We start from the raw sequence: 14,553 nt of genomic DNA, 5'->3' as shown, positions 1-14,553 counted from the left end.
TCCCGCCGCTTTCATGTGCAAATAAATGCCGGGAGTTAAAATTTCTTGGGCCTCATGCTGCCGAGGTCGGAATGATTTGTCGGCCGCTTTGCCCGCCCGCCGGAACAACTGCCACCCCGAGTTAAAATCAGGGCTTTTATATCTATATGTTCCACTATAAATAGCATTACAGTGCAAATATCCATTTTGTGTTCGGGTCTTGAATGTTCTCATTTCAGTGTTAAAATTTATTTAAATGGAGATTGAGTGACAAAGCTCTGAATGGAGGGAAATATACACTTGTTTCATAAATAGAAGCTCACAGTAACATTTTGTCTGCTTCACACTGGCATTCTGTCTTCATTATCACCCGCTCTTTGAGGTACCTCCAGCACTGAGAGCGAGAGGGGGATAATGAGCATTGTAGCAGCTGCTAATTCCAGGACTTGCTGATTGGCTGTTGATAAGCATCAACTGCTAATGGCCTTCCCACTTCAATCACAGAAAGGCTCGGCTCTATTTTTCGGAGCTTACCATGCGTATTGACTGTCCTCTGTGGAACCATTCTGGAGTATGTGATAGAGAGAGTGAGAGCAAAAGGAAGAGATAGAGACTCTGCATTCCTGTACTATTTACTGCTGTTGCTTACTGAGCTGGAAGACTGTAATGGTGATTTTGTAATGCAATTCTCTGCCAACAGAGGACAAAACAAAAAGAATTTGAAACCAGTCTGAAGAGATTCCCGAACTAGCTTCATTTCTCTGTACATCGTTTGTACATCGTTAGCACACATACTGAAAAGTTCAACAACAAAGATCAACAAGTGAACGCTCAGCTAATGCAACAGTTGTCTACTGTCCATTAATAGAAAAAAGAGCCAACATCAGTGTGACTGCTCATGTAAGTAAGACTAAAGAATTGGTGAAATTATAAGACTGTCTGCTCTTGTTCTGAATGGTAAAATTTAACTAAATATATGCTGGAAAAAGAACAACTTCCAAGAATTCAAGTCATTCGTTCATATTTGATGTAATATTCAAACAATCATAGGAATATAACATTATGTAGGCAGCTCTTGTTACAGTACTTGCTCTTTTGTGTTCAGTGCACAGCTCTCTTAACAGTGCTACCTCTGTGTTTAGTGCACGGCTTTCAATACAGTGCTGACTCTATTGTGTTTATGCCTGGGTCTCTGTACAGCGCTGACTGAATTATGTAGGCATCCAAGAGGGCAAGAGAGTTGCAGTTCAAGAAATCTAAGATACTTTGAGAGGCAAATACCAAATCTAAGAGAGGCACCGGTCATCAAATCTAAGAGAATCTGAGATGCAAGTCACAAAGTCTCAGAGATACAGAAAGGTACAAGTCACCAAATATAACAAAGGCGAAGAATTGCATTTGATCAAATCCAACATAGACCAAGAGACAACATGTCACCAAAGCTAAGGGAGATCAAGAGATGAAGGTCATGCTATCTAGCAGGGAATAGAAACACTGAGAGGTGCAGATTACCAAATCTGAGAGATTGAGAAGTGTGGATCATCAAATTTAACGTAGATTGCAAGTCATGGGTCAATTGTAACAAGAACTGAGAGATGCAAGTACAGAAATCTATAAGAGACTGCGACATAAGTTGTCAAATCTAACATAGACTGAGAGGCACAGGTACACAAGTCTAAGAGAGACAGAGACGCGCAGGTCAATAAATCTAAGATACCCTGTGAGATGTAGGTTAAGTCCCAAAGTCTGAGAGACACAGGTCAGCAAACCTAATGGAAGCTTAGAGGTACAGGTCATGAAATCTAACAGAGATTGAGGGGTGCAGGTCACAAATCTGAGAGATGCAAACCACAAATCTAACAGATTGAGAGGTGCTTCTTAAATCTAAGATACTTTTATATGCTAAAGTCATAATATCTAGCATGGATTGAGCAGTGCAGGTCACCAAATCAAGGTGACTTCGAGGGGCTTGTCTTAAAATCTAAGAGACTGTAAGGTTTAGGTACATAAATTTCGGAGGTGAAGGTCATCAAATCCAAGACAGATTGAAGTATGCAAGTCAGCAAATATGTCACAGACTGAAAGGCATGGGTCACCAAATCTAAGAGAGATGGAAAGGTTTAGGTTACCAAATTTAAGCAAGACTGAGAAGTAAATGTCACCAAATCTAAGATATACTGAAGGGTGTAGGTCAGCAACTATAACACAGAACCTTCATTTGGGTTTTTCTACTGAGAATTTAACAATGCTAAACAAATTATTGGTTTGGCTACAATTAGATTTTGGACGCCCTATTTTAGGAGGCATGTCAAGGCCATGGAGAGGTTTACTATGATGATATCAAGGATACAAGGTTTTACTTATGAGACAAGACTAGAGAAATTGGGACTCTTTACACTAGAATAGAGCTCCCAGGGCTTAAAGGGTTAAATTACAGGTATGTCGCGAGGTCGCATAAACTTAGCTCGTATTCCCTTGAGTTGGAAGGTTCAGAAGTGATCTAATTGAAGTATTTAAAATGATTAAGGGATTCGATAGGGTAGATACAGTGAAACTATTTCCTCTGGTGTGGGGATGCATAACAAGAGGGCATAATCTTAAAATTAGAGCTGGGCCATTTAGGAGTGAAATTGGGAAGCACTTTTTCACACAAAGGGTGGTGGTAATCTGAAACTTACTCCCCCAAAAGGCTATGGATGTTGGGTCAATTGGAACTTTCAAGACCTGAGTTGCTAGTTGCGTGGCAAGGGCAGCAGAGTCTGTGGGACCTTGGTGATCGACAGGACCAACAGTCTTATCTCCTTAACGAATGAAATTTAAGGATAGAGAAAGAAACAGGAATGATGGAGGAGGAAATAGGGTGAATTAGAGTCAAATTAGATAGGGAAAGAGAAATAAAGAGAGGGAAAAAAAGATTGGATTACAAGAGGGAGAAAAAGAGACAGAAAGGAAAAGTAAGAAAAAAATTAAAACATTTTAAATTTTAAAAACCTCTAGGAACAATTTACTACCTGCAGAAGTGAGACTCTACAGTTTCAATTGTTCCCTTTCTGGGCCTCTGAGGTTGAGTGGCATTGTAGGAACATAAATCTCATAATTAAAAGGGTCCTTACCGTTGTTAAATACCAGCCCAAACTTTTTGCGGCGAGTTTAATTCATTTTAACAGCGTAAATGGAGCAATTTCTTGAAACTGTTGGAGAGGTTGACGGCGAGTTCCGATTTTATGAGGCTAGCGGTGGAATGGCGCAAATCGTCCAGCAATTTGTGGCGATTTGCAACTCACGGCGCACCTTTTCCTTGCCACAAATTGCTGGGTTAATTTTACACACTAATAACAGCGGGAGCATTTAACTTGCCGTTAGTTCCTCAGCAAATTCTGGGCCATTGTTTAGGTTTTTGGTGGTAATTCATGAATAGGTAAAAGTCACATTTTATTTGTTAAATTTTGAGACGCTATCTGGATTGAAGTTTTAACTATCACCCTCCTAGATGAAGGAGCACACCAAAGATAATATAATTTGTTACAGATATTAAAGAAAATAAGGCAATTATCTGAAGACCAGAATTTGAATCGTAAGGGACTAAGAAGAACTAACCGAGGACACCCAAGAATAAGTTCTTGTTTGCAGAGTTGGTATACGACTGCTACTTTACTCAGTATGTCGCACAGCCCACACAGGCTGTTCTGGATCTAATAATTTTATTAATTTTGATTAATGTCCCTGGTCTGATATTAATGTAAAAGTAGAGAAGCATTCGGGATCCAGTGAACATAATATTATTAGAACTGATATACTCTTGAGGATGAACAAAAATTAACAATGACACAAAAATAAACAACTTTAAAAGCGCGGACTTCAAAGGAATGCAAAATGAGTTCAAAAAGTTTAAACATAATAATGGTTGGTAAATCTACAATAGAAAAATGGGAAATATTTAAGGATGTGTGGATGACCTACAATAGACATTCAGTCTGGTAAAATCAAAACAGATTAAAGAACAATGTGCTTAATTATAGATGGGAAGAATAATAGGATATGTTTACCAGTTGCTCAGGCTAATGGTGTATGAGTAGAATAGGTACCGGGGGAATCGAAAATATGTCTCCGATCCATACCACGATAGTGCCAAGTGCAATTTTTCCAGCAGATTTTTTAGATCAGGCTAAAGTGGTCTCACTGAAAAGTAACCATAATTTAAATATTATAATGTATTTCAATGAAACCTAATGTGATTTTCCATCTGCTTAGGACAGAATTGTCTTCCATGTACTCTTCACTCATCTAGATCAAATAAATAGATACAAGCCAATACATTACATTGGGAGAATGGACCCATGTGTGGCAGAGGCCCTTCAATGTAGGTAAATACAGTGTGGTGCAGTTGGATCTGGGTAATTCCAGGCATATGTACGTCATGCAGGATTACATTCTAAAAGCAGGAGAAGGGCTCGGGGGTTATAGTGGATGAAACATTGAAGGTCCACACACAGCCTACTGAGGCAATGGGAAAAGCAAATAATGTAGGGTGCCTTGATAGGACAATACAGTATAAACCTAGGAATACCATATTTTAGTTTATAATGTCCAAAATCAGGTTTCAAAATTTCAACCCCATATGTATATTTAAGGAATCTCAATTCCTCTTTGATAACCGTCTTGCTGTCATTATGTAGGAAGAATTTCTTACTGTTGCATTTGGCTTCAAGAACTCATTTTTGTTTTCATCTTTACCTCTCTGACTGCCTTTTTAACATTTGTTTTGAGGTTCCTGTATTATTTCTAGTGATTTTTATCACCTTTCTCCCTGCAGGCTATGTAGAGTTCATTTTTTTAATTGTCTTATTTATCCATTTCAGGCCATGTTGCTTTAATCTGTGCTCACTAGTTGTTGTTCTGTATTTATCCTACATGCTCAGTAGAATGTTCTTAACGGTATTTAATTTGTCCTCAGCTGAGATTTGTTGAGTACTATCTCACAGTTGATTTGTTTTAAAATCTTCACTCGTTGCTTTTAAGTTTTATACCTGAGTTATAAATTATATGAGTATTAATTTGCAAAGGAGCAAGAGTATTATTCCGCTTCAAAATGATACAATTTTACAATCTACATTAATGACTTGGATGAAGGGACCGAGTGTAATGTAGCCAAGTTTGCAGATGATACAAAGATGGGTGGGAAAGCAAGTTGTGCAGAGGACTCAAAGAACCTGCAAAGGGATATAGACAGGCTAATTGAGTAGGCAAACATTTGGCAGATGGAGTATAATGTGGGAAAGTGCGAGGTTATACACTTTGGCAGGAAAAATAAAAAAGCAAACTATTATTTAAATGGAGAGAGATTACAAAATGCTACAGTTCAGAGGGACCTGGGGGTCCTTGTACATGAAACACAAAAAGTTAGCATGCAGGTACAGTAAGTAATCAAAAAGGCAAATGGAATATTGGTCTTTATTTCAATGGGGTTGGAGTATAAAAGCAGGGAAGTCCTGCTACAACTGTACAAGGTATTGGTGAGACCACACCTTGAGTACTGCATACAGTCTCGGTCTCTTTATTTAAGGAAGGATATACTTGCATTGGAGGCAGTTCAGAGACGATTCACTAGGTTAATTCCAGAGATGATGGGGTTGACTTATGAGGAAAGGTTGAGCAGGCTGGGCCTATACTCATTGGAATTTAGAAGAGTGAGAGGTGATCTTATTGAAACATATAAGATACTGAGGGGGCTCAACAAGGTAGATGCAGAGAGGATATTTCCCCTCGTGGGGAAATCTAGAACTCGGGGGCACAGTTTTAGAATAAAGGGTTGCCCTTTTAGAACTGAGATGAGGAGGAATTTCTTCTCTCAGAGGGTCATAAATCTATGGAATTCTCTGCCCCAGAGAGCTGTGGAGGCTGGGTCATTAAATACATTTAAGGTGGAGAGAGATAGACAGATTTTTGCAAGATAAGGAAGTGAAGGGTTATGGGGAGCGGGCTGGAAAGTGGCTTTGAGTCCAAGATCAGCCGTGATCTTATTGAATGGCGGAGCAGGCTCGAGGGGCCAAGTGGCCTATTCCTGCTCCTATTTATTATGTTCTTATGATAATAGGGGACTATAATTCAGAGATCAAGAAACTGTACAATGAGCATGATTTTGCCAACTTTCCTCAATTGGCTATTTCCATGTTTTATTTGGCATTAGCATCATTTATCTATCCTGAGCAAGCTCTAGCCATACAATGAGTTGCCAGAGGGACCACTTACACAGATGACAAGAATTTAAGGATTGCTGCATGAATTTAAAAGGCTGAATGCTCACCTGCTACTAAATTACAGGAAGATGGAGGATTCTGCAGGCCCAGGTTTTGTGCTTGAAATCATGCTGGATTCAGTAAGAAAAGAAGAGAAACCTGCAAAAGAGTTGTTCAAAACTCGTAGCAAGAAATTGCAGACAGGTGAATGTTAACAACATCCGGAGGATTAGCTCCAAATGAGGAAGGAGATGGCAGAGGAAAGGCTACCCAACAGATTCCTATATCAATTAGCTGCTGCAATCATGCATGGGACAAATTGTTTCCTCCTAACCTGCAACTTTTTTACTGCTGCCACATCCAAAACATTCAGACAACGTTGCAGCTCTTTAATGCTTACCGCGCATGTCAATACTGCACAGGGCACTAGTTCATTCGGCAATTTACAACTGAAACTGTTGTCACAATGAAATCTTTAAGGGAGTTCTCACAGCAAATCCTTCTAACACAACTCAACTGCATGATGCATGTTCATTTATTCACACACTAATAGGCTGCAGAATGGGCAGTAACTTAAACTTACAATATCTGAAGACAGCTTCTCTGCTTCCAGAACAAGATGCTGATAACAGAAAGGACTCGCAGCAGACTTAAACTAGAGGAAGTCACCAAAATGTCAAGCCCATGACACCCTCTCAAGAGGCCAAGCTGGATATCCTGAACTCTGAGCAAAGAATGAGTGAAACTGGTGGCCAACCCCAAGCTAAGGTCTAGCACCATCCAGCTCTTCTTGTGTCTCCTCCATTCACTCGTGTCTCCTCCATTCACTCATGCACAATCATACAATCAAGTGCAACATAAGCACTGTTTGAAAAGGTCTTTTTCAGCCAGTATAGTTTCTGTGTTTGTATGCCTGGAAGAACAACCTGCCAGCAATGCTAGGGCAACCCAGTACCACAGAGCCTTGTGCCATTCACGCCAATTGTTGCAAGGACCAGCATAGTGACATCCATCCCAGAGGATTCAGTTAATCAGCTAGAGAAGGTAGAACCATGAGAGTAAGAGAACATGCATGAGGAGGAACAAGCAGTGACAGTAGTGAAAGAGCAGAAAGCTGCTAGTTAGAGGGCTAGCTTGGTTCCTTTCTCGGCTGATTAGGACTTTGGACCTCCCAAAGAATGCTTTATAAAAAGAGATTGCTATGTTAGCAAAATCTTCATATGAACATACAAAATTGATGGACAGGAAAAGACCAGCCAGCCCATCAAGCCTGCCCCACTCTCATGATAGCTGGAGCATCATGATTAGACATTTCTCATCCACCACCCCCACCCCCCAAAGCCATGTAATCTCCCAAGAGAGGCAAAAAAATCAGGGCCAATTAGGGAAAAAATACTCTGGAAAATTCCTCTCCTACCCCCTCAGGCAATCCAAGCAGCTCATTTGTGCCTGGCCAAAATATAAAGAAAAATATGCTGCAGATTGTGGCTAAGTGTTTGAAAGAGTCCACTTTTGCCTTGGGCTGCAGTCTTCCATGAGGTGGCAACTCCCAGGCCATTTGCAGTGGCATGGGCCCTCAATAGGGCCCATGCCACTGTAATAGTATCACTTGTGAATGCTCACACTGCAAGACCGTTTCATGTCCAGCTTCAAATATGCTTGGGGATTAGATTGATAGAAACTTGAGGAAGAGATTCATAAACCACATTGCTGCTCACAGGTCTGACACACCGATCAATGCACAACAGCAGGGTATGGCTGGAGTAGGCACAGATGAAGCTGCTGTGTCTCAAGACAACATCATATCCAGTCCATCCGGCTACCACCCCATGCAGGTGCCAAAAAGCCAGCAGGACCAGTTGGCTACCGCGTCGGCAGATGTGGCTGATTCAGTTTCAGGTCCATCTCAAACTCTAGAACCAGGGAACTCGGTTCAAGCTTAGAAGACGGAAATTGCACAGACTGTTTAGATTTAATTGCTTTACACGGAGGATGCTGAATATTTGGAGTGCACAGTCCAAGGAGGCAGTGGAGGCAGACAATGTGGGAATATTTAAGGGAGAATTAAATATTTGAGGGAGTGGGTGATTGAAACGCTCCACTGGCTGGAGTCATACCTAGCACAAAGGAAGATGGTTGTGGTGATTGACGGTCAATCATCACAGCCCCAGGACACCGTTGCAGGAGTTCCTTGGGGCAGTGTCCTAGGCCCAACCATCTTCAGCTGCTTCATCAATGACCTTCCCTCCAACATAAAGTCAGAAGTGAGGATGTTCGCTGATGACTGCACAGTGTTCAGTGCCATTCACAACTCCTCAGATAATGAGGCAGTCCATGCTCACATGCAACAAGACCTGGACGACATTCAGGCTTGGGCTGATAAGTGGCAGGTAACATTCGCACCACAGAAGTGCCAGGCAATGACTATCTCCAACAAGCGAGAGTCTAACCACCTCCCCTTGACATTCAATGGCATTACCATCCCCGAATCCCCCACCATCAACATCCTGGGGGTTACCATTAACCAGAAACTTAACTAGACCAGTCACATAAATACTGTGGCAGCAAGAGCAGGTCAGAGGATAGGTATTCTGTGGTGAGTGTCTCACCTTCTGACTCCCCAAAGCCTTTCCACCATCTACAAGGCACAAGTAAGGAGTGTGATGGAATACTCTACACTTGCCTGGATGAGTGCAACTGCAACAACACTCAAGAAGCTCGACACCATCCAGGACAAAGCAGCCCATTTGATTGGCACCCCATCCACCACCTTAAACATTCACTCCCTCCACCACCGGAGTACCGTGGCTGCAGTGTGTACCATCTACAAGATGCACTGCAGCAATTCGCCAAGGCTTTTTCGGCAGCACCTCCCAAACCCGCGATCTCTTCCACCTAGAAGGACAAGGGCAACAGGCACATGGGAACACCACCACCTCCAAGTTCCCCTCCAAGTCACACACCATCCTGCCTTAGAAGTATATCGTCGATCCTTCATCGTCGCTGGGTCAAAATCCTGGAACTCCCTCCCTGACAGCACTGTGGGAGTACCTTCACCACACGGACTGCAGCGGTTCAAGAAGGCGGCTCATCACCACCTTCTCAAGGGTAACTAGGGATGGGCAATAAATGCTGGTCTTGCCAGCGATGCCCAAAATCCCATAAGCGAATTAAAAAAGAAGGAAATGTTTTTCGGACTAGCCATATGGATTGCAGATCCTTTAACAGTTCTGTATTTTCCTAATTTCCTATAATCAGTAAGACTTTGTTTCAGAATTTGAGTCTGCTGAGATTGTACTTTATACCATTACACTGAAATCAATTGTCATCTATCTTTATACTCATAAAGAAAACAAATAGAGTGAGTGAGGTCAAAATATCAGACATTTACATGGTTCGGCATCTGCCTCTTCTCCACCTCCTCCCCTTTTGGTTCAGAGGGGTCCCTGCAACTGCACCACTCACAGGATGCTTAAGTTCACCCGAAAGATAAAGGTTTGTACAGTACTACATAAACATACATACAGTGTCTGGCTATTTGAAACACGTGCATTGACTTTACTTTTGAAGTTGAGTTGAAAGTGTATTGAAGGCAGATCAAGGCTGATGAATGTTTTGTTGTGACCTACTTTCTTTCTTGTCACTCACACAGCACGAGTTCACTGGGTGGTACAAGAAAAAAGTCTCTAGGTAGAAGGTTGACAGTCCGTTCCTTTTATGTTGGTGGATATTGGTACTGTGTAGTGAGCAGAGTCTGGCACTCATGATATGCACACCACTCGGTGCTGTGCCTGTAACATTGCTGCCTCAAAACATTTCCTCATTGAAAAGAATCTAAAGAGCATCTGCTATTTCCAACACAGATGAGTGCATTCCTGAGTGAAACAATGAGTGGTAAGTGAAATGCAAATAATCGACAAAGGGTTTGTGACAGTGGAGGAGTGCAAATATCTGGAAATGGTACAAAGTTGTGAAAATTAACTATCAAAACAAGTATTTTGTCAGTCGTAACAACACAAACTAGCGTATGTAAACTGCAAGCATTCTGTCTGATCTAATGCAGACTGTTTACTATAAAGTGCACACAGCCTGTCTATATTATAAATAAGTACACAAATGATCTAACATGAATTATATAAGCTGATATAATGTCAATTAGACACTGACAGTAAGATTTATTTTGCCAGTGTGATTGCTGCCGTTAGTGTGGTGGAGCGAGCTATCCATCTGCCAGTTGATTAGTGCTCACCCTGTCACATTTTCTGGGGTCAAGTTAATTATGATAATTTTGCTGGGCTCCAAATTTCTGTGCGTGCCTGGGAGATTGTCAGTAAAGGGGTGCAAAATGGCTGCGGCTGCTGCAGAAGTCTAGCACCTGCAGCAGCTTAAAGGGACAGGCAACATCACAGAATCAGGAAGGCAATGTACATGGATGGTACTCGGATCCATTTGAAATGCCCACGGTGTTCATTTAAATTTTGTTAGGCATTTGCCTCACCTAGCAACGCTGGACACCTGTTGTAAGCAGGCGTGCCTAACAACCAGCATTGCTGAGGCAGTAATGAGGGAAAATAGAACATATGGCATCGCACAGTTATTATCACCTCATTTAAATACACCCACCCAGGTACATCGGTGTTCATTGGAACTGACTCTAGAAATTTTGTTGAAGTAAAAAATTGGCAGGGATCTGGTGTAACAAATACACAAGCAATTTTCCATTTCTGCATGCCTGAGTACTGTAAAAGCAGCAGAGAATGAGAGGAAAGTACTGACACACAGACTATATAGGACAACAGAAACTGTACAAATATAATCTGCGCATAGCAGTTTCCAGTGGATTTGGGGAAGACAGATTCTCGGACTATCTGATATAATATAAATTGTACATGGTATAATGCAAACTGGGGTACACAGGCTAATAATATTTAAATAAGCTGTATGCAGAGTGTCAGAAATAAACTGCATAGAGACTATGATATTATAAGAAACTGCACACACAGCGCTGAACATTCCTATGCCCGCTGAGATAGTTGTGGGACAGGATTTCTGCCCACCCGTGTGAACTTGCTTGAAATGCGTTTCATTTTCCTGGAGGACCTTAATTTATACACAGCATGGGGTTTCCATGGTCTTCCCACTCCTAACTGATTTACTGCCATGGAGAGGGAGTACAATGCAGTTGCAGCTGCAATGTTTAAAAGGCTGCAGCTACTTTAGGGGCTGAAGGCACAGGAAATTGGGGAAGATATAGAAGTGGCAGAAGAAGGAGCAGCACTGGGGGGGTTCTGCTGTGGCAAGAGCCCCAGATTCTCAGAAGCTTCTGTTGATGTCCTATTGGCTGATATTAGGGCAATCAAAAAAGAAAGCCAGACTTTGACTGCCTGAGCCACTCCCTTTACAATGTCATCTCCCATTATTTGCTGCATAGTGCAGAAAAAGGTTTAATGACCTCAAGGGGTTGACCAAGGTAGGTAAAGGCACGAGTACATCTTGAAACACTGTTAAATGCATACTTCACATTCATACCCACCATGCCCTCACTGTGTAATTAATAGAATAAATATGAGTGAATGATCACAATGTCCCTCACTTCCTCCACACACCTCCATCTCACCATCACAATGAGCCAGCTCCTAGAGTCTGAGAGCAAGGGTAGCAGAATAATGCTCCAATGAGAGCGGATTGTTGCAATACTGCACTTGAAAGCATTATCATCAAGAAATGGACCAGACATCTGGGAGAAGCTATGTAGTGGCCAGAAGGTGCCTTTCTCACTCTGTATTCTCTTGCAATGGAAAAGGTGGCTCAAAATCAGAGGCCTCAAATATCCATGGGAGGAAGAACTGACTGCTCACATGGAAAACCTCTGCAGTTACTTGGCCATCACACAGGAGAGAAAGTGGGAGATGGGGAAGTAGGAGATCAGCTGCCAGGCACAGGTTTGTAAAAGTAGTAATTGTCTGCAGTTCTGTGAGTACTATCCTAACCTTTAAGGAACATGCAAGGCCTCTTTTTTTCAATGTTTATAATCACTACAACTTCCATGATGAGTGTTCCCCACACTCAAATCTATTTTCTTTGATATATTCCAGGTCATTCTCAGCAAGACTCTGAACCTCGGTCAGAAGAGCAGCCTGGTACCTTCACCTTCACTACTCTAATGCCTGCCTCACTCGCACCATCATAGCACCTTGTGTACTCAAGCACCAACTCCGATACATCGGCCCCAATTTTCGGCTTGTGTGGGGAATGGTCGGATTTCCCCGAATGTGGGGTTTCTGACACACATAAAAAAGTGTCAGCCAGCTCCACGCAATTTTCCCTCAAGTGGCCAATTAATTCCCAGCATGTGGGAAGCCTTGCTAATTGTCCAATTCGAGTCAGAAATCCCCACACTATGATGTCATCATTCGTGGTGCTTTCAAGGTCCATAGCAAGCACTGCATCCTCTGAAGGCTTCCAAACAAACCATACAGGATGGCAGAGGAGCCTGCAGCAGCTGTGGCCAGTGCCAGACCCCAAGCTGCCTCCAAATTCGACGAGGCTTCACTGCAGGCATTATTGGATGGGGTTAGGGCCCACAGGGAGGTCCTCTTCCCTAGGTCAGGGAGGAAGAGGCCTCCCACTGAGACCAATGCTGCATGGATGCAGGTGTCAGCAGATGCCAACTCGCTGGGAGTCACCAGAAGAACCTTGGCATTACATCTCTATCTCCTTCCTTTACTCCCCCACAGTACCATCCAGAGCCCCCGTCCTCACTGTGGAGGAGGAAGAGGCTGTGCAGCCAGACTCCTCAGAGGAAGCTCCAACCTCTGAGGGCGCAGCGTCAGTAGAAGTAAGCGAATCCAGCACCAGTGCAGACACTCACACCTCGGGGGGACCTTCGGGACATAGAGTAGTGTTGTCACCTGGTGTTTCACAGCTGACAAGTGAGCCTCAGCAGATTCTGGAGACAGGGACAGCAGTGGAGAGTCTTCGTCGGAGGGCGCAGGACTCTGCCAGCTCAGCTCAGCTGTGCTGCATGTCGACCCTCTGCCTCTGGGTCCATCCGCAAGAGAAGAGGTGATGGATCTCCATGCACAGATGCAGGAGTCTCTGGCAGGTTTTGTCTCCAGGGTCGCTGCGAGTGTGGGGCGAATGGAGGAGTCCATAGCGACCATGAGCAGAGCCTTTGTGGAGTCATTGGCGCATGAACGCATCACCATGGAAAGGTTGGCAACCTCCATGCAGGAGATAACTCGCCAGGGTACGGAAAACATGGTGAGTGCTCATAAGAGAATGACATCTCTTGAGGAGCATTGGCCATCTGTTGAACAGAGAAACCAGATCTTCATGGAAGTCCTTCTGAGTAGGACTGCCAGTGCAGAAACTGGTCCCACTGGCCCCCTAAAGCGCAGCAGGCTGCTCTCAAGCCACTTCCAAGCGCTGGCCCCTTCTGGCCTGTGCAGCTTCAGGTGAGTGAGCAGCAGCCTGGTGCTCCTGGTGCTCATCCTGCTGTTCCTGGTTCTGCTGCTGCCGCCTCTGCAGTTGGAGATCCTCTAATGCCAGGAAGGGAAGGTACCAAAGGCCTCCCATGCTTCTGGCAGATGCCGCCGTTGAGGGGGTGCTGAGTTAGGGTGGTGAGAGGGGCTTCCCAGGAGCTCACACTGGAAGTGTGTGAGGCTCCAACTTTCTACAGCTGCTCCTAAGGCTTCAAAAAGTTCCCCAAGCCTTGATCAACAAGGTCCTGCAGCCTGCAAATGCTGCCTATTTAAATCTCTTCCGCCCTCAGCGACCTGCTGCTGCAAGCAAGCAAGCCAGCTGTTTTCACACCAGCTCTCATCGGCAGGGTTCCCCGCAGGCGTGTTTCATGTGGGGAAAGCCCCAAAGTCGCAACGGCCCCGGAAAATCTTCCTTAACAAGGTGATCATTGGTGATTAGTGCTCCGACGAGCAGTCCCGCCAGCGGCGGCCGGGACTGAAGCGGGTGACGGAGAAACGGCGGTCTGAAAGTCGGACGGGGCGGGGAATCAGGCGGGGGGGGGGGGGGTCCCGACCCGCTTTTTCCGCGATTTTCGGATCCCGGCCGCATGAAAAGCTGCCCGACGGCTGCCAGAAAATCGGGGCCATCCAGTGTTGTAGTCAGTCTTAGAGCGTATCACAGGGTGAAGCACAGTGCACCAGTGGGCAGGAGGACCTGGGAGTGTAAGACGAGGAGGAATCCGAATCTGACCAGAGGGTTGAGAAATGCTTGCCCTTGGCTGCGGAGCCTAAGGACCCAGATCTCGAGCTAAGTCATCAAACAGAAAATGATACAGGAGATTAGAACTCTGGAGCAACCAATGCAGATGGTTTTC

The 14,553-nt window shown here is 43.9% G+C and overlaps 1 protein-coding gene across 3 annotated transcripts in view; it reads left to right on the top strand.

Moving 5' to 3' along the window:
* slc1a6 (solute carrier family 1 member 6) overlaps positions 1 to 14,553 on the top strand; it is a 142,186-nt gene that overhangs the window by 57,754 nt on the left and 69,879 nt on the right. Inside the window, exons 1-2 of one of the 3 annotated variants that reach the window (XM_086004752.1) lie at positions 484 to 566; positions 680 to 879. The gene's annotated coding sequence lies outside the window, so the exon portion shown is untranslated. Of the gene's footprint in view, positions 1 to 475; positions 880 to 14,553 lie in introns of those variants that run through there. The other 2 variants (XM_086004751.1, XM_086004753.1) reach the window with 2 other exon arrangements.

The sequence above is a fragment of the Somniosus microcephalus genome, chromosome 13 (genome assembly GCF_052327205.1).
Source record: "Somniosus microcephalus isolate GS21.2 chromosome 13, FLI_Smic_1.0, whole genome shotgun sequence".
Taxonomy (NCBI): Eukaryota; Metazoa; Chordata; class Chondrichthyes; order Squaliformes; family Somniosidae; genus Somniosus; species Somniosus microcephalus.
This window is presented reverse-complemented; position numbering and strand designations above follow the sequence as displayed.